The 26667-nt window shown below is 39.3% G+C and overlaps 1 long non-coding RNA gene across 1 annotated transcript in view; it reads right to left on the bottom strand.

Annotated features, from left to right (window-relative positions):
• LOC308072917 overlaps positions 1–26667 on the bottom strand; it is a 74594-nt gene extending 47927 nt beyond the window's left edge. The window contains exon 1 of the long non-coding RNA XR_013931847.1: positions 1–26667. This exon is cut by the window's left edge and continues 46020 nt beyond it. This is a non-coding gene — a long non-coding RNA (uncharacterized lncRNA).

Raw genomic sequence — 26667 nt, 5'->3', positions numbered from 1 at the left:
CCACACGAGTAACATCTTATCTCCCTTTTATTTTTGCAGATCAACTATTTATTACACAAGTATTTTTAGCAACTAAACCTGGTTTGCAATGTGTTTCAGATGGAGTGTATTACAAAAATTCACAGGAATTGTCAGATGATATTTTAGCTAAGAAATATTTGAGGGGGAGGAAAACCATTCCATTCAGACCTTTAACAGATGTTCAAATACAAGGGTATGATCTTGTACCAGGGAAGCCAACTGGATGATTGCCACTGCCTTTAGTAAAAACTGCTTTTGAAAAACCTGAAGTCATTAAAAAATACAACTAATAATCCCAAAATAAACAGTACAGGAAGGGACAAATGAAAGTGTTCTTACTGGTCTGGTTCATTTTGGTGATGATGTGTGCACCAAGGTCAAAGTGGCAAGATGTGGAGAGTTTACTAGCAGGGGAAAAAAAAAAAAAAAAAGAAGAAAAAAAATTGCAACCCCTCAAGCACTACCACTGCATTTAGATGCTTCTAAATAGTCAGGTTATAAGCTCCACATTTTACTATTTTCCTTGCAGTATAGTGGGTAATTTTCCAGATCGCACAGACACAAGAACTTTAGCTTGTAGTTTATATCATCACAGCTACTCTTTATATATATAATTCTGCATGTTGATGGCCTATCATTCATTTTCCACCACCAGGTTTTATTTTGTTTCTAGCACTTAAATTGTAGATGTCATATTTTTCTCATTTGTAGAAAGATCAAGTATTTTATGATTCCAAATAATACCTTAGCAGAAACAAACGTTTTGTTCTAAGATTAGGAATTTCGTCATGCAAGAAAATTAATCTGGTTGTCTACCTTTGCCAGTAAAAGCAAAAATGCAAGTTCCCTGTACAGACAGGATTATCCATATTGATATTTACAGTAATAAAGCAGACAGCATGGCTCATCCACCAGACTGGGAAACAGACCAAATATCTAACTGCTGATGTCAGTAGAATACACGGGTTAAATATTGTAAATTTATTTCTATTATGTATTACAAAAGGCACCCTTCCTCATTAATTTTACTGAAGTCTCCAGATGGGAAACAAAATATTAATTTTGTTCAGCCTTAGGCATTGTTGACTGTTAAGGTACTCACTAAATCACTGATCTTATACACATTAATATTAGATTTCTGCTATAAAAATTTAAGACCCATGGGTATAAGGTTCAGTTTGTCATAAGTATAATTAATTGTTTTCAGAAATGATTAATTTGTCAAAATGGCAAACATATATATTGGGCAGGCAAGACTCCTGAGCAAGCTAACCTACCTTAAAGTCATGGTAATACTCATGGAATTATGCAAATTAATTGAGTCTTTCAATGTTGCATAAAATGCTACTACTAGTACAATGCATGGAACATTAGGCTGTTCATCCAACAAAAAAGTTTCATTTTAAAGGCAGGCATCTTTACAAGAGAGTCCTTATGGCAGAAGGTCCTTAGAAGTACAATCTATTTTTCTGCAAAGTGATAGACTTTCAACCGTTACACAGAAGTTGTATTTTTTATTACAATTTTTAAAGCAACCCTCAAGAGAAGTAAAAACAGTAAAATTCTGCTGGCCCTGAGACAAAGGAACCTATGAGATTTGCACTCTGTATTGATGCTAGGGGGAAATGGTATATGTCCTAGTAATAAGAGTTTTACTAGTAAAACCTCATTTACAAGCCTAGGAACTCGTGATACACTACATTAAAATCTAAAAAGATTAACTTAATTATGCAAATTAAATTTACTGTTTATCTTTTCTAAATAGTAAAACTCGTTGTCAACATTGAAATAGCCAAATTATTCTAAATGCATTTATTTCCCTCCGAAGTGAACTACACATATATTTGAAATTCCTACGTAATTAATTATTACCCAGAAAGTCCATTCAAACACAGATTTATGCTCCTCACCAGCCAAAATTTTTATTTTTATGCCTACTAGTGGTGTCTAGTTATCGATGAACTCAATACATCAACACAGCAAATAAAAATATTCATGACAAATATAATCATCTCTACTATCCATAGATTATTTTATCTGTGATTGAGTAGTCCTAATAAAATGTTCCCTAACAAATCACTTGGAATTTCCTGGAGATTCACCCTGCTAACTCAACTTCTTCACTCCTAAAAACAGTAATTCTGAAATAAGAGTTATTCAAAATATTCAAAGAGATATTTCAGGGATGAAAAAAAGCTTCTCTCGTGGCTGAAAATCTCACTCCTAAATCCCATGGAGCCCCACAGAGCTGATTTTTATCTTCACCCATTTTATTCAAATGCCACCAACTGACTTTAGCAGTTGTTCTTATTTTACCTTATTGTAAATATTATCAGAAATACAACGTACACCAGAACACAGGTAGACTGTGAGTGCAATATCCATTCTAGCACCCTATAGAATAATGCAGAGCCATTAGACAAATGCACTAGTGAATCAATTATTATGGTTTGAGGCAACAACTTCTGGCCTTGGACTAATAGACAAGTATTAATTTCAATCTCTCCAGTGTCAACAGTCTTGCTATTAACATATATATCAAAGACACAGTTATTATGACAAACCTAATAGCCTTTTTTTCCCCACATCTAATCACGTTTTAAATAGTTTTTTTAACTTCAAACTAGACTTTGCATTTGAAAATTTATGACTTGAACTGCAGACATTCTTTGCTGGTTTTTACTGATATCCTCCAAGACAATTGTAAACACCTGACATTCAGGGATCTATGCAACCCTATTCCAATTAATTTCATCTTTGGCGTTGTCACTTAAGAATTAAGTCAGGAATATTATGTTCTGTTCCATAAATTCAGATAAAGTTCTTTCCTCTTTTTGTCTTAAAAAAAAAAAAAACAAAAAAAAAAGAAAAAGAAAAAGAAAATACCACCCCCCTCCATTACAATGTCTTTATAAATAGTCTTAAAGAATAAAAAACTTAGAAATTCCAATCCAGAAAGAAATCCATCTCTTAAACCTGCTGCATATGTAGATCTCATGTCAAGCTGCAGTAATGGGGTCCACTGTCCTGTCACACCCACCACCCCCAGCAGCAGCTGCTGTAGGTGGGGAGGACACAGAGCAGCCCAGCTCCCAGCCCAGGCTACGTAGGGTTCAGGGAGCTGTGATGCCAGAGAAGCTGCATGGTCATCACTGGAGATACGGAGCTAGTGCTTGCGGAGGAGGCAAAATAGAGCAGCAGGGTTGAGTTCATAGCTCTGGAATGGGGAAAACGTGCAGCAGGAATACAGAGAGGAATAACAGGGCTACGCCTGGCACAAACCTGGGAGCCAATGGTCAGTGGTGGTACCCAAATGAAACCATTTGGGGAGCTCTCCATTTAGACAGTGCTTTGTTTAATAATTTAGACAATGTTAGAGTTTAACAGCACTTGCCAGCAAATCAAGAGAGTATCAGGAACCAGAAGTAGCAGCCAGCTACCCCCACACCGATAGCTGATGGGCTCCTCCTATTTATTTAAAAAAATAAAGTATGAAGTAGGGCAGAACTAAGACATTTAGTAACCCAGAATCAATGGTTGCTCAGTTGGTAACGATCGCTGCCCAACCCCACAAAAGTTAGGGCAACCTTGTACCTTGGGATATAGCTGAAGGAACAAATTAATCAACAAATTAATCCCTCTACCCAGTAAGCACCAATGACACTGTGCTGAGCTGTCCAGTCACATATGCATTAGACCCTTTCAGCTGCATTTCCCGCAATGCCAACACAGACACAGAGGATCGATGGAGTCTCTGTGACAGCCCAGCACCTCCCTGTGTATTTCCGAAGGCTGGCCACATACAATCCCACAGTTCCACAAAAACTATGATATGCGTGAGGAATTAGCCGTGCCATGCCCTAACCATCTCTCTCAAAAATAGCCGCATCTGGTCCAGTTGAGGGGAGGATGGGGTCAGTTGCTTCATTTGAGCTGTCCATGTTGGAAGGAGTAACCTGACAGCACAAGTAATGTGGTACCTGCCCTACCCTCTGATGCCCTCTTAATTGAGTAGAGGACTCGTGAAATAGTTATGTACCAGACGACTACGGCACAAGGACTTCCCCAGTATTTTCTGTATTATTATTACAGTGCATTAGCTAGGAACATCTTTCAGCTGTGATTTACTGCTCAGCTACAGAATATCCACAGTTATACAGTAATCCTGCCCTGTTTCCATGCAAGGTCCTGAAGCCACAGAACCGTCTTGTTCCACTGCACAAAGGCAGCGATGGGATTCGAATGGGGTTACACAGGGAGGGCAGACCTAGGCGCACTTTCAAACATTCCCCTCTGCATCCTGCACAGCAACAAATGAGAAGCATTGGGAGAGGGCAAGAGGGTGGTCCTTATATTCGTGTACACTCATCTCATTTTAGCGTAAGCCTACATCTTCTTTCCACCTGAGAAGAGAGGTTTTGTTTTCCTTCCAGTGTCTTTCTACCTACCATTTAATTGGACCGGGTTCTAGACCTGCATCTTAAGGTCCAAGGATTGCTGTCATTTACATGAAGGGAAGAAGGAACTGGATCCCTAGGCAACATGTGTTTCTAATAAAATGTATATTATTATTTCCTTAATAGACCACAGTGTCTTAGAAGAGGTCCCATATCTGTATGTGAATTAAATATTTAGATACTCCATTTGAAATCTATTTTTTCAGTGACCCACCATGTAACTATTGTGTGCCTTTTGGCAGGCTACCATGTCACACATGTGCAGCAAATATGGCTACTAACAAATCATGGTGATGTCCCAAAAAGCATATGTTAAACTTGCCCTATAGTCAGCACTCAAAATACAATATTTTGCTCATTTTACATTTCTTTTTTCGGTCTGAATACAAAAAGCAATCAGATCTCATTGGGGAGTTAATCACTTGTGAACATAGAGCAATGAAATTATCTAACACAAAGGGCCCTTTTTTTCAACCCTTAAAATCACTGGTGAGCCTTAACACATTTATTCACTGTTGAAAATGATTTTGTAATTATTTTGAAAGAGTCATTTTGGGAGGTATGTGAAATGACTTCAACAGAAACACTCATATGAGAAAGCACTCAATGTAAAGATGACGTAATTGGACTCACAGTGTTTTTCATATTCAATTTCTGCAAAGCCACACACTACCAGCTACTTAGTTGCCATTACTTACAGGTTATATGCTACATTTCATAACAGACATTTTTCACAGCTAGATCTATAGGGTGAGATATTGCAGAAGACAAAAATACTCTATGTTCAGGAGCTTTTGCAGTAACAAAGATGCGCTGCAGCCAGAGTTTATGTCCTCACTTGCCTAAAATTAATTTAAAGCACAAATCACAAGTCTACAATCCAGTAATAGTTTGTGCCAATCAACTGTTCTGGTTTATATCTGCAATTCATTTTTACAGGCTCTAAGAAACACAGACACACATATTTCAGGCACATATTTTTCTTACATCCAAAAAGGGGGATGGGCACTTGTAAAATCAGCTTTTATAAAAGGATATCCATAAACATGTATTCCACAGATGAAATTTTCTTGGTACTGTGGAGCTATAAATCATTGCCTCTTCCTAAGTGACAGTGTAAAATACTTGTTTCATATTAGTATACATCTATATACTAACATATATTGTGGGGTGACTGCAACCTGGAATTCATAGGATGCTAAAGACTTTAAAGGGTTTCCTAATATTAATATAATTTATCGGTATTTGAAGACCTTGGTGTTCCATCCTTAGTCTTTGCAGTTTGTGAATGACCAGCATGGGCAAGCATCAGAAAATAAAGATAATAAAGACAATGTGGGATTAGTGGTATGCTGCAGAAAGAGAACCTTTCTGGCACCACATGCTGAGATGATGCTAACATTATGGTAAGAAAGCAGTCTCTTTGATTGCTCTAACACCTCTATATTTCTGAAATGGTTGCTTTTTTTACCATCAAAATCAGAAGCAGCAACTTAAGACTTTGTTTGTTCTGTAACCTACAAAAAGGACTTCTCAACATCATAAATACTGCAAGTTTTTTTATTATTATTCCAAAAGGGTTTGGTTTCTACTGTGAACCTTACACAATTTGACTGTTTTCTTAGAGTTTTAGTTTGGATTGACAATGTACGGGTATAGGTATCTTAATACCACCAAATTAAAAAGACTAAATCAAAAAGGTATCATGCCTGTGTCACCACTTTACACCTTTTATGTCATTTTAAAAGCTTGTTGGGTTTTTTTGTGATTTTGACATAAAATTGTAATTGACATCACATTAAAATATTTACTTTGGTTTAGATGATTTAAATGTGAACTATTAAGTATGTTACAAATGAGAATTGATTTTAAAAAAAATGTTTTCTGTTAAATCTGTCTACACTAAGGATCACTCTTATCTCAACCATTCCAAAAAACACTCACTGTTTGACCTTGAAACTTTCTGTATGAAATTTAAAAGAAAAAAAAATCCTCCAGTAAATTAAATTGCAAGGGGGGATAAACAAACAAACAAATGAATGAATAATTAAAGAAAACCAGGTCTTACAGTAATATCCTGCATGGGACTACGTAGAGAATGAGACCACATCTTCAGATTATTTGAGCAAGGGAAAAATTATCCTCCTGCATTTAAAACACTAACATGCTATCCAAAAGTAAAAATTTAAGATCCAGAAACAGCCATTTTACTACATGAATAAAACTATATTTGAACCAAAAAACTTTTGTTGGTGACTAGAGTGTAAATTCCTTTCCTAGGTGTTTCTTGAATCACGAAGATTTTAAAAACACAGAATTCATCCACAAAGCTTGTAATTTATTTTGTTTGGCCAAAATTTGAGTCTGCCATCAGTATGCATCAAACTCAGATGCTAAAGCAAACACTTTTCTTCTTTCTTTTCAAGTACCCATCAACAATATTCAAACACACATAAAATTAACAAAATATTACTTGGCTATGCATTCTTGAGCTTTACGAGACATGTTAAGGAAAGAAAGGGTTTGTGATATTTTCCCTTCACCATCAGCAACAGCATCATTATGGCTATTTAAAAAAGTTGCTGTGCTGCAGTTACTGTGGCACATGGGACTGAAATTTCCATTACAATGCACCAAGGCTGCCTCAGGTCCTGAAGACTGTGGGTATTATTTTTTTAAATGTTAATTTTTATTTTATTTTTACTTTTTATGTAGAAATCTGACAGCACTTAAATTTTAATCATTCAGGAGCTTAATCCAGGATTTCTTTCAAAGCTTAAAATTCCCTGTAAAGCCAAATTCCTTGATGTGCAAGAAATGCAGAATCAAACCCTAGGTAGCTGGATCCAAGCTTTGTTTTATCAGCCAAGAAACAAAGTTCTACTGATTTAAAGTACTACACATAACATTGGTAAAATAAGGATTTAGTTTCCTAAGCCCGGCCCTGATCCTTTAATGAGCTGTGGGTAGGCTCACACACACGCACACGGCTGGAGTCACACTGACTCCACTAGCGCTAAACTCCAGTGTTGGCCAGGTTTCCCTATTTCCTCCAGACTTCAACGAGAGAGAAAACCATCCTTTATGCTGTCATTTCATTATATTTTAAGACCCCCTAAAAACCATTTATTCTGCACCCTCTGAATTCAGCAGGAGTAGGACATTACGAGAAGTGGGTTCTTTTCATTTGATTGATATTATTAATTTAACAGTAAAGATAATTTAAGAGCAAAGGCTGTGAGATTTTTAAATTTGTTTTTATTTTCTAACAGAGACATCAACATCACCATAACTCCAAAATGGTTTATCAGATGATGATGACGATGTATTCACCTGAAAAGGAACTTTATTTTACTGACTGCCGCTACTGCAAAGTTAAGCAAATTCTCTAAACAATAAGATGTTCTGGGATTAGGCTTTCTCTACCCTTTCTGCAACTTACTTGTCCTTACTAGCAGTTCTTCTTTTCACCAAAATGTTTTCATTCAAATCAATAACTTTATAAAAGGATTTATTTCAATAAAATATAATTTTGATGGAAAAATGTATCAATGAAACCCTGCAATGTTATTTCAAAGATCCCCAGTTTACCTTAGAAATTCAGAAATAGGATCATCACATTATTAAACAAAACTACTTCCAGTACTGTATTTTAGGAGATCTAAAATCACTGAGTTTGTTGGTTATATTTTTTTTACATGTCCTTTCTGTGACGTCAATGGCATACCTTGAAAATAAGATATATCATACTAAGATTTTTCTTAGTATGATATTTTCTTATTTACATGAAAAATTATACATTTTAAAGCTTGCACAACCATTCTGCATTCATTATACTGTAAAATAGTCATAAAATACAAAAATGCTAGAGATGTGGCAAGATTTTTATTTTAAAGATAAACAGTAACTTTGTATCTTCCATAAATACCATAAAACAGAGTAATAGAAATGCTAAGAAATAAAATTATATTTGTAAAGTCTTCTGTGATTTAATATTTTGACAGTCCAACTCTACTTTTTTTCTCTAAAAGAAAATAGTGTTTATTGTAGAAAATAAGACTCATTTAGTAGCATTGCACATAGCAGATATCACAAATTATTTACAAGCAGATCATTTTATGGATCTCCCATTGTTCTGGCAATACAATGTGATGATCCTCACTACTTCATTTCATTAATTCATCACTTTATGGAAACCCATTTGGCTACAAACAAAGCATCTACCCACTGTGGTGTGCTTAATTTTGACAACTTTCCTAATCTAATACATGGAAACATCAGAAAGAAAATATCCTTCACCTTTAAAATGGCTCGTAAAGGCATGGAATTGAAATTCGTGCTTACTTTCAGTTCACGGAGGAACAAGTCACAGACTGAGTACATTTGCATGTGGCCAATAGCCAGGATCATTCCTGCGGAGTGCAGGGCTCTTCCCATGCATTTCTGCACCACCCGAGGTGTGGCAGCCCCCCCTGGCACAAGCACCGGCACCAGTCAGAGGACACCAAGACACAGCACCAGGGTGGGGAGCAAAGCTATGGAAGATCCTTCACAGGTCAGCCAGGACCATCTCTGAAATGTCAGTAATAAATGCTGGGAGAAGGGTCCTCTGTTACCATGCAAAGTGTTTGGTCTCCAAACAGTGAGATAAAACTCTTTGTAAGCAGGATGGGGCTCTGAACCCAAGGACTTCCCCACCTGCCCAGAACATCCAGACAGAATCAAAATGTGCTCAATAGTCTACAACAGCACGAGTTCACCACATTCGTCTCACTTTGGGAAGTGAAGGGGATAGCTGTGTTACATATGTAGTAATAATTGGCAAATACAGAGCTTTTGTAATGGCCTCGGCAGGACTTATTTTTTGCTTATAGCCAGTGTGCTTCACCACCCTATTTTCAAGATACTTCATTACCCCTGCTAGCTCCGAGCCCAGTGATTTTTAGGTATATGTCATCAGCCTGACTGCTGCTCAAATCTACTAGCACAGAGCTCAGAGCAGACAAATATCACAGATTAATGTAGAGTGTCAGCTTTTGGAAGAAGGCAGCCCTCGCACACTTTTCTCAGTCCCCTCGCATTTGCTCTGGGGATGCATGACTTATTAGCACTGTGATTAATAAAGCTCATTTATACTTTTTAAAGAGACCAAAACAAGACCTGTTTGGGGAGACTTGGGTTGAAATTCTCACACGTTTTATAAACGCAGGCCAATACGCTGTGAGCAGGTCACACCACGTCCCCTTCAAGGATTACAGCACTGAGAGCCACATGAAACAGCTCATCAACACTTCCAGTTGAAATCAAACCCATGTGCTAATACCAACCACGCACATGTACCGTCATCCCAATGCACACAGAAACAACATGGAATGGCTGCACTAACAAACAGCAAAGCCTCAGGTAGCTGGATCCTGACCCACTTACATTGATTTTTTTCCCCTGACTGATGCTGGAAAATTCCATGCCAAGTCAGAAGGACAAGAGGAGCCTGGCAAGACTGGACACCAGCACCGCAGCCTTTGGGCACGTGCCCACAGCCCACGGTAGGGTGCTAGGCTGCAGCAGAGGCTGGGGAAAGCAGAGGAGAGCAGACCCTCTCGGCTCCCCTCACCCCATTAATGAACGCACAGTGAGAAAGGGTGGCCTGATCCATGCTTCCTACTTCCATCACACTAGAGAGCATGCCAGGCTAGGTACTCACGTCTGCCATGTCTGAAGATACAAGAAAGCACACATCCTCTGTTTTGTTTTAGTTTTACAGCAAAAATGTGGGGTTTAGCTCTAAAACAGTATGGCAAAAGAACAACACTCAGTAGGAGCATCTGCACAGCACAAGGCACACTTAGCACCTTGAATTAATAACAACACGGCTTCATTAATTCCTCCAAAGTCACCCAGTTTCTGGGACAGATGACATGCAGCTCTCCATAAATACATACGGTATGAACCAGCGCTTGCCTGTATCTGAGTTAGCGCCTTATTGCACTGGTTTGGCAATCCAAACGGTTGCTCCAAGACTCTTTGGAGCCTTTGTGAAGGAACCGCGCTCCTCCACCTAGAGAAGGAGCAGCAGCAGCAGCAGCCGCCACCGCCAGCTGGCTGGCCGGGCAGCTGGACGCCTGCCAGGGGTGGCTCAGCTCCAGCGCCTCAGCCCCTGGAAGCTCTGTAGCAGGAAGTAGCTGACAGACCATCAGGGATAAATGCTTTTTGTCTATTAGGTAACTGAAGCATAATGTGATGAAAGTTAACCAAAAAAAAAAAAAAAAACCCAAAAAAAAAAAGAGAGAGACAATCCTTACTAAACTTCTTGGGAATAAAGCCACATAACTACCTCTACAGCTTTTAGGTAACAATGGTAACATTTGGCGATATATGACATATTGGTGACACGGCCATTTCGTTACTGCGGCTAACATGCTACATCCTACGCCAGGTACAAGAATATTTCCAAAATCCCCAAATCCTTTCTATTTTTAACAGTACACCACTAAATTATTCAACAGATCTTGTCCTTTCCTTTCATCTTTGAGAGATTTCTAATTCAGGGACTAGACTGTTACCAGCAGTAAATGAACAATGTGTTTTCATAGATGTGTCAGAGAGAAGGTGACTTATGGATTTGGTAATAGAAAGAAAAAACTGTGGCACAGAGAAAACCCTTTGACTTTCAGAGACTAATCCTTCAAAAATCTTAAAGCCAGAAAGGCCTATTATGATCTTTTAACCTGACCTCCTAAATAATATTGACATAAATTTTCACTTAGTAACTACTGCAAAAAGGCAGTAACAATAAGGGTACCAAAACCTACCCTTGAGAAAGTCTTCTAGACTTGATGTAGAAATGCCAGGTGATGGAGAATTCACTACAACTCTGAATATGCTGTTCAAGTGGTTGAATGGTTGCACTGTCAATCACGTGCACCTGATTTCTAATCTTAAACTGTCTGACTTCAGTGTTCAATCACCCCATCTCTCAGAACTTACTGTGTCTGTATGCCCTACCTGCTGCTCAGTTTAAGCATAGGTTGTAAACCCCTTATGGGTCTTTATGATGTGTCTGGCATAATGGGATCAACATGCTACTACTACTACCACCATCTACTACCACATTAATCTTCTTAACCAGAGCATCCCTTAGGAGCTCACATTCAGGTATTTATCCACCACAACCCTTAAATCCTTTTCATAGTCATTGTTTTCAATTAAATTTTTCCTTCCAGTAAGTGTGACTTATGTGTTTGCAGACACCACAGCTGAGAAAAAAAAAATTCCTACCACTAACATATTACAGAATAACTTGTAAGATTGTCACTGAGATCAAATACCACCTTTCTCCTCAACTAGCACAGGGATTAGGGCACCCTCTACTCTTCCACACATATGTCTGGCTTATGGTTCAGTTTCACCTTGATCAAGACTCACATTTTGATGGACTTAAAAGTGAACATGCGTATGTCTTAACAAGATGTGAAATTAACCTTTCACATTTTCTTAAGCAGCAAAGGGAAAATCCAATTCTTTTGCTAAAAAGGCCTCTCCTGTTCCTATTCCTTCACTGAACATGTTCACACATGATTCTGTCCCCTAGAATACCATGCAGAAAGGTAGAAAGAGCTTATCTCAGTGTTGCAAAGGGTAGACTGGAGGGAAGAAAAATCTTCAACCCACTGGACCTATACCCATCTCCACTGGAAGATTTTGATGGTTTATATTTAAGAAACACCACTCAGTAGGCAAGCCAGAGAGGAAAGTACACATGAAGTTAGCACATCACCTTGCCCACCAGCATATAAGCAATGCTGGCTGTGAATAGAGAGATCTCCAGAGACTGCGTTGGTTTGAATTTTGTATCAGCTGTCCCCTGACTTGCGCCAGTATTCCTTCTCACAGCCAAGAGCAGAACTGCTGTGGTGGCACTTCCCATGCTCACTTATGGACAGAAGAAAGACCCAAAGTGCTATGGGTGGTTTTTGTCACTTACAAACACCCTACTGCTAGCAGCTAAGATGAGCAAAACCACATACAATCAAAAATCCAGGAAAAAACTCACACACTTGCTGCAAAACAAAAACATAATGCACTGAAAATCCATAGGTATTACTATGGTTACTAATCCATAGATAACTAATGTTTCCTGCCTTTTCTTACTTTGTGGGTTTCTGTGTTGTGCTTTATTCACAAAAAGAGTTCGATAACAAATTATCCTTAATTCACTGCTACTAACGATGTAGGCAATTTTTAGTCCCAAGGCTGCTGCCTTAATAGAGGCAAAACACCCAGTGAAGCAGACAGAAGCTTTGCCTAACTAAAGACGGCAGGATTAGGCCCGCCTTATTATACAGTTATTTATTACACAATGATAATTAACACGAGGTAGACAAGCTCATTTGTTTGGCAACAGCAACCCTGGTTGAAACATACTGTTAAAAATTGCTGAGCATAAATAGGAGGGAAAAATGCTTACGCAACAATAAGTAAATGTATGATTGTGTATTCTATCACATAGCTTAAAAACTGCAGGTTAAGCAAATTACCACTGGCTCTGTCTATTCGTAATTCTGCCTATCACCCAAATGAATGATCAGGTATGAACCTTTCAATTCTAGCCGCGTTTCTTTCTAAATACCTCACTATTTAGCAGCCTAAAGGGAGCCAACACATCAGTAGCACCTTCTATGCACTGTCGAGTCCCAGCTTGAGTGCACCAAACTCTGAGGCCTTTTGAAATCTTTAAAGACAATCATACATAAGACAGTTTCTATATTGCAGGGCTGGCTAGCGATACTGCAGCACAAAACAATATTTCAAGTTTTCTGATATACATGTGTCACCTCTATGTGACAAATAGCTTGTATTAATTAGGCAGTAGACTTGGTGAGATTGCTGTTATTAACTGGGAGAAGATGGGTTGAATTTAATTGTGTGTGACATCAAAGTCAAGTGACTGATATTTCAAGCATCATTTAAAATGTTTGATATTGGAGTCATTGTATTCACATAAAGACTGTCTAAAAATATAAAGGAGAATGATGAGAGAGGAACTGAAATGCACTCATACAATCCATCTTATGAGGTGAATTCGATGTAATTTTGCTTGTATTTTTGACCCAGTGTTGACAATATTTATTTATTTAGTTGTATAAAATTATTACTTTGAAGAACAGTTTATTTTTCTCAGTACTAATTTTGGAGACAGCTGGGATGGTTTGTATTGGTTCCAGCATCAATGTTCTCAGAAATGTGGACATAAGGGGGGGAGGGGGGGCGAACATAAAAGATCAGCATGCACTGGGATTTGCTTTATAGCCATTAATGAGCACTGTTTGGAAATGTTTACCTAAGAAAAGCAGACTGCACATTATTTAGGCAAACTTCCATAACAGCTTGAAAAAAAGAAAGGGGAAAAGAAAAGGAAGGTATATTTAAAACTGCATATTAAAGAATATATTTAAGGAGTAAGAGCTCACAATAGTACTGTGCACTGTACAAATGGCAACTATCTCACACTCATCAGGATGTGAAGAATAGTGTTTTAGGGTCGAATGCTTCTCTCATTTGAGGTGCTGGCCAAAATCCCCTTCAGTTTGATGGGGCAGAATCAATCATACCTGTGATGTAGCATGATAATGTATATGGTGTTTTGCTAAAAAGTGGGTCAACAAACAACTGCCTGAGAGGATTGTCTGTAATGCTTCTACATTGTACCTTTTCTTTTTAATTCTTTCTTTAAAAATAAATAAAATAAACCCCTTGCTTATTCCATGCTTGCCATAAAGCGTACCAAATGATACAACTGAAATCAGCTTAATTAAACTGTAATGCATAGCAAGCAAACATGTATCCCCTAGGTATTCCCAAGTAGAGAAATCTGAAGTGCATGATAGCCAAAAGTAAATATTAACATTTTCACAAACCAGAAAGATAATCTTCCACTTAGAACTACCTCCCCGCTGCCCCCACGGTGCCCTAGACCCATGCACTGTGGACAGGAGGGGACAGTCAGGCTCCTGGGATTGTCTTTCCCCTTGCTGCAGCCCAGGAGCCAGTGAGGAGCCCAAACTATAAAATCAAATATATACAAATATATATTTACAAAGATTAAGTAATATATATGTATAGCATGCATATATATGTGGGTTTGTACTTACGTAAATACAATTATATACATTGTGTACATTATTCTATTTTATTTGTTTAATCAGAATTTGTACTGCCAGAATCACAAGCTCAACCAAGACTAGAAAGTATACATGAAGGACATAACCTCATCTGCAGCAGAATTCAGTTCTCAGGACTTTGTCCTCCCAGGGACGGCATATTCTACACTGACCTGACAAACTGTTTAACCAAGTGCTTAGTTGTAAAAAATTATTTTGGTGACGGAACTGAAGTGTATCAAGCCAAAAGACACATAAATACCTCAGCAGTTGTAGAGGTAGAAATCCCAATAGCTGACAGAGGATTCATGGATAAACTCCAGTTTCTGTGAGACAGCAATTTTCCCCCCATTTCTCCTGTTCTTCACAGCAGTGAACCAAAATCCTCTCTGGAATTATCCAAATTCTCTTGTCCTCAGTGGGATTACAAATGCGTACCTTTCCCTTACTCTGTACAGGATTGGCATTAGCCTCAGGCTTTAACTATCCTTCTGCTAAGAAAAAATTAAATTATTTCATTTTAAAGCAAGTTGTTCTAAAATCATTTAGTGTGTCAGGCAAATATAATCTTTGGCAATTATAATCTCAGTTTAAGCATAACTGATAAAGAAATTTATATAACCAAGTAGACTTTTTTCTGTGTATGAATTGTTCATAGAAGGACCTCTAGATTCCCTGCAATTCATTTGTTTTTAGGAGCTATTTAGAGAATCATTACAACAACCTCTACTGCTCTGTACTTCATCTGACAGACGATCACTGCTAACACTTAATATTTCAAAGAAATTCATAAAGCATATTCCTACGTTTTGATAAAATTTGCAGAACTCTTTGAACTAAGTTGCAGTACCACATTTGCAAATTAAAAATGTACTCTTTACAAATACTTTCAAATGTGTTTAAAATTCACTGTTTCCTCAACCATCCCTGCCAGAAAGCTCATCTGCCTGGAAGAATATTCAGGGGAAGCAAATATTAAGGAGTGTGAATATAATCAAAGCAAGTTTGCTTAAAAACGCAAACAGTTATTTGAGGGGTTTGTTATGTTTCCTCTATCCAGCTTGCATTGAAACCTTCACAGCATGAAATTAAATTTAAAAAAATAAGAACTCTTCCATATGGTTTGCAGTAGAAAATACTTTAAAACTAAGCTCATGTTTAAATTCTGTCACCACTGGAATCAGTCATTCCTTCTGAATAATGCTTTCTGACATGGTGGTTATGTGGTAAAAATGAGAGAAGTGAGAATCATCAAGGGAGCAAGTTCAGGCATTATAACCCCATACCCCAATACATACATATATTTAAATGCAGCTCAGAGGTGTTATTTGGTTCTATAATTAAGAATTCTCACAATACTTGCAAAAAGAAAAATCAGGTATCAATCTAATAATATTCTTCATCTGTCTTCAGAAAAATGGTGAAAACCTTAAGGCAAGGTTTTGAGAAGGGGTAGTACTACTACTTCTTTGAAGTATAAAAACAGTTTATGTAGCAAATTTGACTATGACATAAAAGTTTCCTTTGTAGAACATAAGACAAATTTATTTGGTCTTTAAACTTTGCTAGTATGTTGTGGGCTGGAATGTGACCTTTTTGGAACCATTTTTTAAATATCATTCCAGTGGCTGAAATACCGGTAGCTGTGTTTTGGATGGCTTCCAGTCAGCTTGTCTACCTGTCTGCTATGGAAGTGTGAGCTTGCTGCACCGCTGCTGCACAGCAGTGCCCTAGGCATGATTTTTCTTTCCTGACAAATGCACGTGACTCAATTTTTGCACCCATTTGTAGTCCGCCAGCAGATTTATTGACCAGGAGAGTTCATGCCTCTTCTGTGCTGCCCAAATAGGCTGTTTTGTTTTGTTTTTAGCTGGGCTTCTACCTGACCTCCAATGTTGTAGGAATCATTTTACGTCAGCAATTAAATGCTGGAGTAGTTATTTGTAGCTTGCAATTGTCCCCATTTAGAAGACTAACTGCCCAATTGCAAAGCTTCTAAATGGGTGCAATTGCAAGTTCAAACAGTTGGGCCCACTTGTAATTACGGGCACAAAATTGGGCTCACTTATGTCGGAGGTTGCTACTGGAGACGTAGGCCACCAACTAAAAATAACGGTTCTTTGCCTTGTTGCTACTGTGTATTGGTTCATTACAGCACGAGGAATGAAAGGAAAAGCCTCTTAGTGGGAAGACAGAAGAAATAAATACATTAAGACAATTTGAGACTATAAAGTGATCAACGTGGTGCCTGGGACAAATGATCATAACTGTCTCATGCCTAATCACCCATTTCACGCGCAGTTTTACCAACAGGCCTTGCATCCTTTCATGGCTTTTCTCTTGTTAAGGCAGACAGTGGCAGCGGTCAGAGGACCCAATTCCAGGCACCAGGTACACAAGCTGTGGGATGCCACTGGCCATTTTAAACCATCTGTTGCATCTACAGCTTTTTTCCTTCTCTCCACTTGAAAGAAGCTGATCAAGAAAACACCAGCTGGAGAGTTTTTCTCCTCTCACATAGACAGTAGCTACAGTGTTACTGCTGTTGGGAAAATTGTGCCTAACTCATCCTAATGATAATCAGGAGAAATTTCCCACTGTTTTCTCCCCACTGCAAAAATATTTTCAGTGGTTGAAGGACACGCTTCTACAGGTAAAGGGGTTTTTTTGGTGCCATCGTAATGTCCTGCACATATCTGATGCTCCTCCCAAAGCATATTCCAGGCTTGACAATACCAGCACAGCCCTATGGACCTGTGCACCCAGGCACACACAACAGTGTGCTGTTTACCAGCTCTTCATTACCACTGCTTAACACTACAGCACAATGAAGAAACAGCCCCGCTGCGTCCACGCGAATTGCTTCATCGCAGTCTACTCAAACTGGTACGCCTAATCAGCTGCCGAGCATGTCAAACCACTGCTGTTCAGCTCATCTGCTGATGACATGAGACACATCTGGGCAATGGAACAAAGGGAATATTCTAAACATGCTTATGCTAAGAGGAGAATTAATATTCATCCCCAAAAGGTGCAACTGCCAGCCCAGAACAGTAAATACAATCAACTACCCTACAGTACTAAAGTCTTGGGGACCGGATTCTCCCAAATCCATTGAAATCAAATTACATTTAGTGAGGATGTGGCCATTGAGACAGATATTCAGGTAAAACAGAAATATATTTAAATATAATTGCATTTTTTCAGCATCACATGCACTGCAGAGTGCATCTATTTTGTGTAGATTCAACAAATGATATTTTAATGTACATACATAATTTATTGAGCAAGCAGTAGACTTGGCTGAATGAATGTCAGCCATTGAAGATCCAACATGGTGCATTTTCACGCTTATTACTTAGTACAATAGCAAAGAAGGAAACATTTAACATATTTATGAACTTGAAATCTCTCTCAAGTTCCACGGTGTGAGACTATCACAAATGTTATCACATTTCTTCTTCTATATCCATTATAATGAGTAAGTTAAGCACTCACTATGTATTTTTGAACCTAAAAAAAGGTTTACTTACCACTTGTACTATTCTTGCAATACTGTGAAATATAGCTAGAGAATGTCATCTCTTTTTATATCTTGCCCATAATTCTTGTTTATCTTGCATACAATGGATAAGAAAAAGTGTCTTTCATACTTATTCTGGTATATCCAACTAATTTCTACATAAAATTATAACAAATACCCAAAAAAACAAATCTAGTGGTTTCAGCATCAAAAAAAGACTGTTGCAACAATACGTCTATGACAGAACAAAATTATTAGCCATCTATTTAAAAATAACCAGGGTACATTCTTTAGGCATCTTCAGTCTAAAGTTTAAATTCCAGATGTGCCTGATGACTGCAAGGGAATTGGAGTTTGGACTCCATGATCCTTCCTGTCCTTGGCCCAGCTATTCTGATGAGATATTTCACTGGATGCATTGATTAGCTTGAAAAGTTTCTTATTACTGTGGTTGCCCCCCATAAGCAATTCCTTGATTTTAGACAGCAAGAACAGAATTAGTTTCATATCAGTTTAATTGCCTCCAATTACCTGCAGCCACCTAGAATTACCTAGTGACCAGAATTAGATGTGCTTATTTCTTTCTATCAGCCATTAAGATGGTTAAGACATACTGATTTAAGTTCAGAGGTAGACAACTCTGCAGCTGCTCTGTAAAGTTAGACTTCAGAGATGAATCACATTCCCATTTCCAGTGCTGAGAGGCCTTTGCCTCCCATTGATTTCAGGAGGAGTTGCATGTGCTTAATGTCCAAACTATAGTAGCCACATTTTCAGGCCAGCTCTGCACTTAGTACCTCCCATCGCTCTCATTAGGCACCTGAAATCTGACCCGTATCATGGAGCAATCACTGCCGCTGTGGTTCACGATGGTGGCACATCTACCCTGCTGAGATAAAGCACCTATTTGGACCTCTTTGGCTCTGAAGATTCACTGGAGAGGAGAGCCCAAGTGTTTCTGGAGAGCAGGGAAGAAGAAAATTAGTCTTTCAACAGGCTATCGTTAGGTTAGTAGCATAATATAATAATTTTTTTTCCCTTGACAACTGATTTGTGCAAGGTAGAGACAGCATAGGCTACAGCAGGTTAGCATGTCCTATGTCCCCACAGGACTGCTAGAAGCACAAGAGAAACACGGGAGAAGCAATGCCAGGGGACACCTGGGGAAAAGGTGTCCCCTTGCTCCTGTGGGCTTTCTCTGGAAAATCTTCAAACTGATTTGCTTTCTGTTTTCCTGATTGTTTAGTGATAACAGAAAGAATGGCAAAGGAAAAAAAAGCCTTTAAAGGACAGAGGCTTGGAGCTTTATTTCCATTTCCTGGGCTAGTGAAACCACCCACTAGCTTATATAGCCCTTAGGCATCCTCTTCCCTGAATTCATCCTCGCAGGACATCATTGCTTACAGTTTTTTCTATTCTATATAGGTTCTTATACTGCCCTCGTCACTGTAGTAGCTGAGTGCCTTCCAGTAGTGCATTATGCGATGTGACTAACATCTGCGACAACCAAAGCAGGAGGGAAAAACAGTTAAGGCCCCAGTAGCTTTCCCCCTACATAGCATTTCACTTTCCAACACTAATAACTTTCTCTCTGTGAATACACAGCTAGATTGTTGTGGTCACGTTTGTAGCAGATCAGCAATGCTACATTCTCTCTGATGCTGAATTTCCCACTTTAATAAGGTGGTGTGGGGATCATCCTCCTTTAGTTTATTCACTGAAATGCAAAAGGGGAGGGGAATTATTCTTCAGTTATATTTATTTTAAGAATATCAGCCGTGACCACAAAAAGATGGTAGGCAAGGTAGCCTTGAGTAGTGGTGTAAGCCAAGGGCTTCAGCAAAAATCTGTGTAAGACACATTTAGCACTGGCTGCAGTGTTTGGGGAAATTTTTCAGTACCAGACTCAGCTTCACAAGCCTTAGGGTGGAGGTTAAAGGGGCACTGTGTTCCCCAGCAGTGACAACTGAATATCTCGTTGCAAGAGAACTAGCATATGGGAACAATATGCCTGCAAATCTTTTAAACGTATGCAATTGCTTTGCCAGAGCAATTGATATGTTGTGGAAGAAACATTGCAGGGCAGGTGGTTGCTGTGAGGTGACCCCACACTTGGGACCAAGAGTGAGATGTGAGGTCAGAGGTCAAGTGTGACTTTGTTAGAACCAAAAAATATGGTCACCTCACCACTGCTGCACACCCTGCAACCGTCATTGCTGCTGAATGTCACATGGACTGTGGGAGTTTGACTGCTTTTTAGTGGCATGAGACTGTGTTTACTATGAGTTTTCTGATTGCATTAAACGTGACATTAAGAAGCATTAAAGTCTATATGCAAATATAGAACAATATCCTTCAGTGTCATAGGCATGTTAGTTCACTGGGACAATGACAAGGGTATCATGAAAGCAACTAGAAAATAATTTTAAATAACTACAAAAATAAAAAATTCTTTTGGCATTTATGTTCATTCTGGGCAGGTATTGCCCCAGACTTTATTCACCTGCTGCTAGAGAGAGGTTCTCCTTGACTCTAAGAAATCCTAATGGAATGTTACAAATTTGGGGGTGGAAGGAGAAAGCAGAGAAAGATGGTTTTGCACGTTCCGTCCCAGGTAACAGACACTAGAGATTTAGAAAACATCTAGACACTAATAGACCTAGATTAAAACACAATGCAGGTAATATTATAGAGAAAACTGAAAAGATTTTGCTGATTTAAAAATTCCTTTATTTTCTAATCTCTTTTTTCTGCTGTCATTCCAAAGGATTCCAGAATATTGCATAAATTTTATACAGACATTCCAGGATGGATTGCAAAAGCTGATTAACAGCATACGCAGTCACAACACAATACCATGATTAGGAAGGGAAATGGAGAACACTAGGCTTGATCTTGCCTAAAGCAAAATATCCAATAGCAATGAACGCAACACAAAGAGGGACAGAGCACAGATGTTCAGACCAGAAGACAAGCCAAGAAAGGCTTAAAAGATCACCGGCTACAAGACATTTCATAGAAAGCACACTGTCTTATTGCTCTGTGAGCATTATCACACAAGACAATGCAGACTCTAATTTAAACAGTCAGAGGGAAAGATCCTTAAACTGGATGCCAGTTGGCTACGACAACAAATTTGTATCACTGTTCTAACAACATTCGCTGTGGTAAACTGCGCTGTGAAGTAATTATTGTAGAGACTCTGGCACCCCAGAATAAATAACAAGTCAAAGAATCCATCAGTATACTTCTAGGGTGACAAAGCCAGAAGAGGAGTGTAGGAAAACTGTAACCGCCTGGCCAAGGGGAGGTGGGTGCAGACATGCCCTCCCTGCGGAGCTTGCCCTGCCATGGCTGTGCTCCAAGGGCACCGCTGCAGTGCCGGGACAGGTCTTCAGCCCTGCACATGTCACTGCTGCAATGCCAATGAGTACCACCTACAAGTCCCACCTGCGTTGCCTTGTTGGAACCAAGGTGTGCATGCATATGCAGGATCAAAATGCTTTTACTGACACTGGAAAGTATTCGCAAGCTGTCAAATTTGTCATTTCCAAAATGAAAAAGATATTTACACTGGGCTTTCCTGATGCAGACACACTCACGTTTCAGGGAAGACTTTCTAATCTGAGCCATGCTATATCTGCACCCAGCTGCTCCACAGTTAGTGGATGAAAGGTAACGTAGGCTACAGGATCAGAGCCTCCAGTCCTGCTACTGGAAAGTCATGGGGTGTGGGGAGGAATGAGGAGGGAACTCAATCTGATTGCTATGACTTTTACTTCTAGTATAATACAAAAGGAGAGGGTAAGATGTGCAGTCACACATGCAGATTATTTCTCTAATTGCTATCTCCATTACAGAGATAAGTAGGATAGGATAAATCCTCCATTACATAGGATAAAGTAATTGAGCAAGAATGTACCTATGACACACAGTCGAGAGAAGTCACTGACTACGCGACCCATACTTTAATGGGTGTGATACAAAGGTCAGGAGAATCAGGGGGAAAGCTCCCATGGTTTTTATGGCTGCTACAATAATGTAAACTCAGTATAATCAAGTGGTTAGAGTAATGGCCGTGAACCTAGGAAAACTGGTCCACTTCTCTGCAACACATACATTCAATCTTGTGTTTAATCCACTGCACAGTGATACTTATGATGACGAGATTCCCATTTGCCCAGTGAGCACTGTGATGTTGCTGTTCTCACGCCAGTGTTTTAGCAGTCTTGTTGAAACTCAGCTTTGTGACACTTCATATGACAGTGCAGTCCAAGAGAATATATTGCCTCTCTTAAACTTTGGCACATGCAGCTCTGTAGTGAATATTTAGGGGATGCTGCAAGATAGAAGTATATCTGTCAATCAGCACCTTCATGGCTGTTGCAGAAATGGGACTTTTTTTTGGTAGCTCAAAAGTGGCAGGACATAACACTCCACTCCAGCCACCTAATATCTACCTCTATTATAAAGGCGGTCCAGTGAATAAACATGCCACCCACCTCATGAAAGCTTAATCCAAGTACATATCTTGGTCATAAGCACTATCTTGGAGATAATCTCTTGCTGCTTCCTGCATCCATCTACCAGTATTAACAACAGCATCTAAAATCACAAGGCCATTCAGATAAACAAGTGAGAGATGTGGGCCATGTTTCATAATTATGCACTTCATTGAAAAATACTTTTCATTACCTTCGTGCTTTTGCTTGCCCTGTGCATTGTGCTGTGATACTCAGCTCTAAGTGAAGATGGCTTGACACCGGCTGAATCGTAAATGTGGCTGCAAATACAATCCTGTGTCATATTGTGTCAATCTCCTGCTTTAGCAAGAAAAATTAGTCTTTCTGTAAATAAGTCACCATAATGTGTTGTGTAGAAGCTGTGACGTATAACAATTATCAAGACTGGCCTATCAGCCTGCATGTGCCAGATGATGGTATACTTCTCCCAGCTATGCTTTTCTTCTAGCATTTCTGGGTTAAGATGACAGAATAAGCATTGAGCACAGTGTCAGAATAGCTTTGAAGGCATGCAGGACAAGCTCCAGAGTTTATTCTATGTGCTTCAAATGGCATTTTAAACTGGTTGCTTTCCCCATTCAGAGTCTGTGTAACACCTACATAATTCTCTCCTGCAGACTCTTACACCTCTTTGGTTAGCTCAGAGTGCAATGCTGATCTTTCCCACCTGGACTGAAGCTATCACACAATGCCTGTCATTCTCATACAGATCAAAAAGGATTTTGCAAGCTGTTGTCCTTGATCTATGCCTTATATGACAGTGTTAAACAAATGCTTCAGCTGAGAGATGCTCACTTAAAAGACATCGCTGGCATCTACCTAAAAGGTCTCGAGGCATACGTGGCCTCTACAGAGTACTGCTTAGTAATGCCTCTGAGAGGGAATCCAGGCCACCATGTCACTGGCAACAATTCCTGCAATACCTGGCATTTTTACTAGAGATCATCCAGCCAAATAGTGACCTAATGCACCCCTGCACAACTCATGAGCCCACAAGACAGTAGTGTATGTGCAAATGTTAAGGTTTCTTTTTCCAAGAGAATTCAACATGGTTAAATTCTGCACTCCAGGTACTCTTCATCCTACAGCTGCAACTGCATGCACTTTTATAAAGCTGTCTTAATTACCAGTGACCCTGTGCTCTTCAAGTGCATCAGCAGTACAAGGGATGATTCAGGATGACAGGGTCACAAGCAATGGGAAAGAGTGTCTGATCCGTGCCCCACTTACACCTCTAGCTCATAGACTATCTGCCCTAGATTTAAAAAATCTTGATGGGAAGAACTATTTCAGTAGAATTTAAGGGAACTTGGCTTCCAGCCCTCTTTTTTTAAAGTTTGGTAGGACTGGATCTGCATGAGACATAAGCACTACAACAGAACATGTGAAATAAAGAATTTGTAGATGTGAAAGCTGGCAGATTTAGGTCTTCTGGAGAGGAAGGATTTTCACCCTCAGTCTAAAGTTAACTAATGCCTCTAATTTAACTTTTTACATTTTATCTGAATTGTAAAAAGATTTCTGATTTTATATTAAAAGCTAATACAGACAGCTGAGGAGAACCGTGAGCTGACACAATAAAAATCCAATGCCCAAATCTGTCATTGCTAAGACCTCCCTGAGAAAGTCAATGAGCTCTGGAAAATTCTTCCCATCACTGAGAATTTGTCCACCATGGTAATGCTTTTGGGGGAGTCAGAGGTACTACTGCTTAGGAAAATATTTTTCTTTCCTTACCTAGTTCACCATCAGCCCTGTCCTGATCAGCAGACACAAGTAGAGTTATTACATGCTACTTTTATTGCAGTAAATCATTTAGAAATGAGAAATGACAAAGTAGCCTCAAGTGCATGCTTAGGTGCTTTGCTGAATAAAAGCTTTCATACAACATGTAAAATAATCACAATACTCCACTTCAAAAACAAGATGCTTATAAAAAAGACATCTATCATTTTGCTCCAAGAGCTAATCTCACATCCTCCTCAGTCCTTACAACAGTCCTAATTTTACACTGTGGCAAAATATTTTTTTAAAACAAAATTATAAAAAAATAATTCAATCTTCAAGTTTCTGTTATTCATAAATCTAATGCTTATGTCTTTTCGTTAAAAAAAAAAAACAACAACAAATAAACCTCAGCATGCCTCTCTTTAGTGTGGCATAATATTAAGTCAAAAAAAAATCTTCTAAAGAATCAGGGAAAGGTGACGTAGCTGTCCCTCTCCAGTTCAAGGAAAGTCAGGCTGAAGGAACTCACTGGTGTGATTGTTGTGATCCCACTGATGTGATTCTGCAATTGATCATATGAAGTTCATCAAAAAGGATAAAGCAAAGGCTCCAGTCCTACCAAAACTTAAGGTAATGTCCAACTATGCTGCCATAAGCAGCCTTATTTAAATCAACGGAAGCACACACACCCAGAAAAGCTCAGCAAATTTTGAGAAATTTTGGCCTTTGTCAAGATTTTGTTTCCCCCGTTTCTTTGGTTTGCTCAACAACTAACGGAAAGGAAGAATTAAAAACTAGCGTAAAGCTGCCAAAATATAAAAATAAAGGGGAACACCAGGTATGTAGAGTACTTTATGTAACTCATTCCTTTTTCTGACCCTTGTTCAGAACTACCTGGATTTCAATTATAGTTTGTTCTTCTGGCTTCATATGTCCTGATCTGCATTTTTATTTAAATCTATTTAGTGTCCGCTCAAAGCGCTGAGGGTTTCTGATGATGCCATCAAGTACAATAATGATCTCAGAACCAACTGTGTGTTGTGATAAGAACCCAGTCGTCAAGGCTTTCTGCCGATCTCTCATTTCTTTACCCAGTGTGTCAATCTGGTTCTTTTTTACTTGTAACTGGGTGTTATTTTGCCTGCAACAACTATGGCTCCCTTCAGTATTTTCCCATATTGCTCCTAGGTCAGCCTGACCTGTGTATAAAAAACGCAGATGGATAAAAAGTGTTCATAAAGGAAGCAACCTGCTCTGTTAATAGACCAATTTGTTTTCTAAGTAATCCTCTAGACAATGGAAATATGCAAAGATCAGATCAATCAAAGCACTACAGAAGTGCTTCTGATGTTAATATTAAATTGGGAACTCTTTTTTCCTTTTTCTAATTTAAAATAGAAATGGTGCATGACCAACACATTCTTTTCTCCTTGGGAAAGTCTGAAGACATACCAATGGAAGAGACATGATGGGCAGAGTCTGAGACATCGAAGGATGCTCCTTTAGAGCCCTGCCATCTTTGCCACAGTCAAAAAGTGCCCACAAACAAAACAAGGAAAAAATAACATCAGAATCAGGCAAACTGTGTGTATGTTCATCTAGAGCACATCAAATCCCATCAGTCCCAGGCAACACTATCAAAACAACAAAAATAAGGGGCCAGCCAGGATCATGTCTGCTAGAAAATCTTTCCATTTGCTACACAGGCGACTCTGAAACATGCTGATCAGACTCACCTACCGTCATTCACTTAAAAACTACTTTGTGAAATACCACAGGAATGGGGACTTTTAAACTCTGATTCTGTTCTCAAACCAGGCCCAGAAAGCTAACAAAGACAGTAAAGTTTTCTGCAGCGGGCGCTCAGACGTGGGAGAAGTTCCACAACAGCTTTCACACACGCACATCTCACCCAGCCATGGCAAACAGCAGCACTGAAGGGCAGCACCCAGCCCTGAACCCGCTGTCGGGCATGGGAACGAGATGCAGGGGACCCCACCCAGAGCATCCATCTGGTCCAGTTTACTCCTGCACCCCTGACCCACGCAGCAGGCCTTATGTATTACCCGCCAGGGTACGCCGCTGCCTGCCCCGCTCCCGCCTAACACACACCTTTGCTCTCCAGCAGGCGCAGCTGCCAGGGACCTGCACCCCCCTTCCCCTCGGCAGCCCCTAACCCGGCCGGGTCCCCGCTGGGGGCAGCCCCCCCACCCCCGGCCGCCACCTGCCGCCCCGCCAATGGGTGGCCGGTCCGT

This window comes from Falco punctatus (genome assembly GCF_963210335.1).
Source record: "Falco punctatus genome assembly, chromosome: 13".
Taxonomy (NCBI): domain Eukaryota; kingdom Metazoa; phylum Chordata; class Aves; order Falconiformes; family Falconidae; genus Falco; species Falco punctatus.
This window is presented reverse-complemented; position numbering and strand designations above follow the sequence as displayed.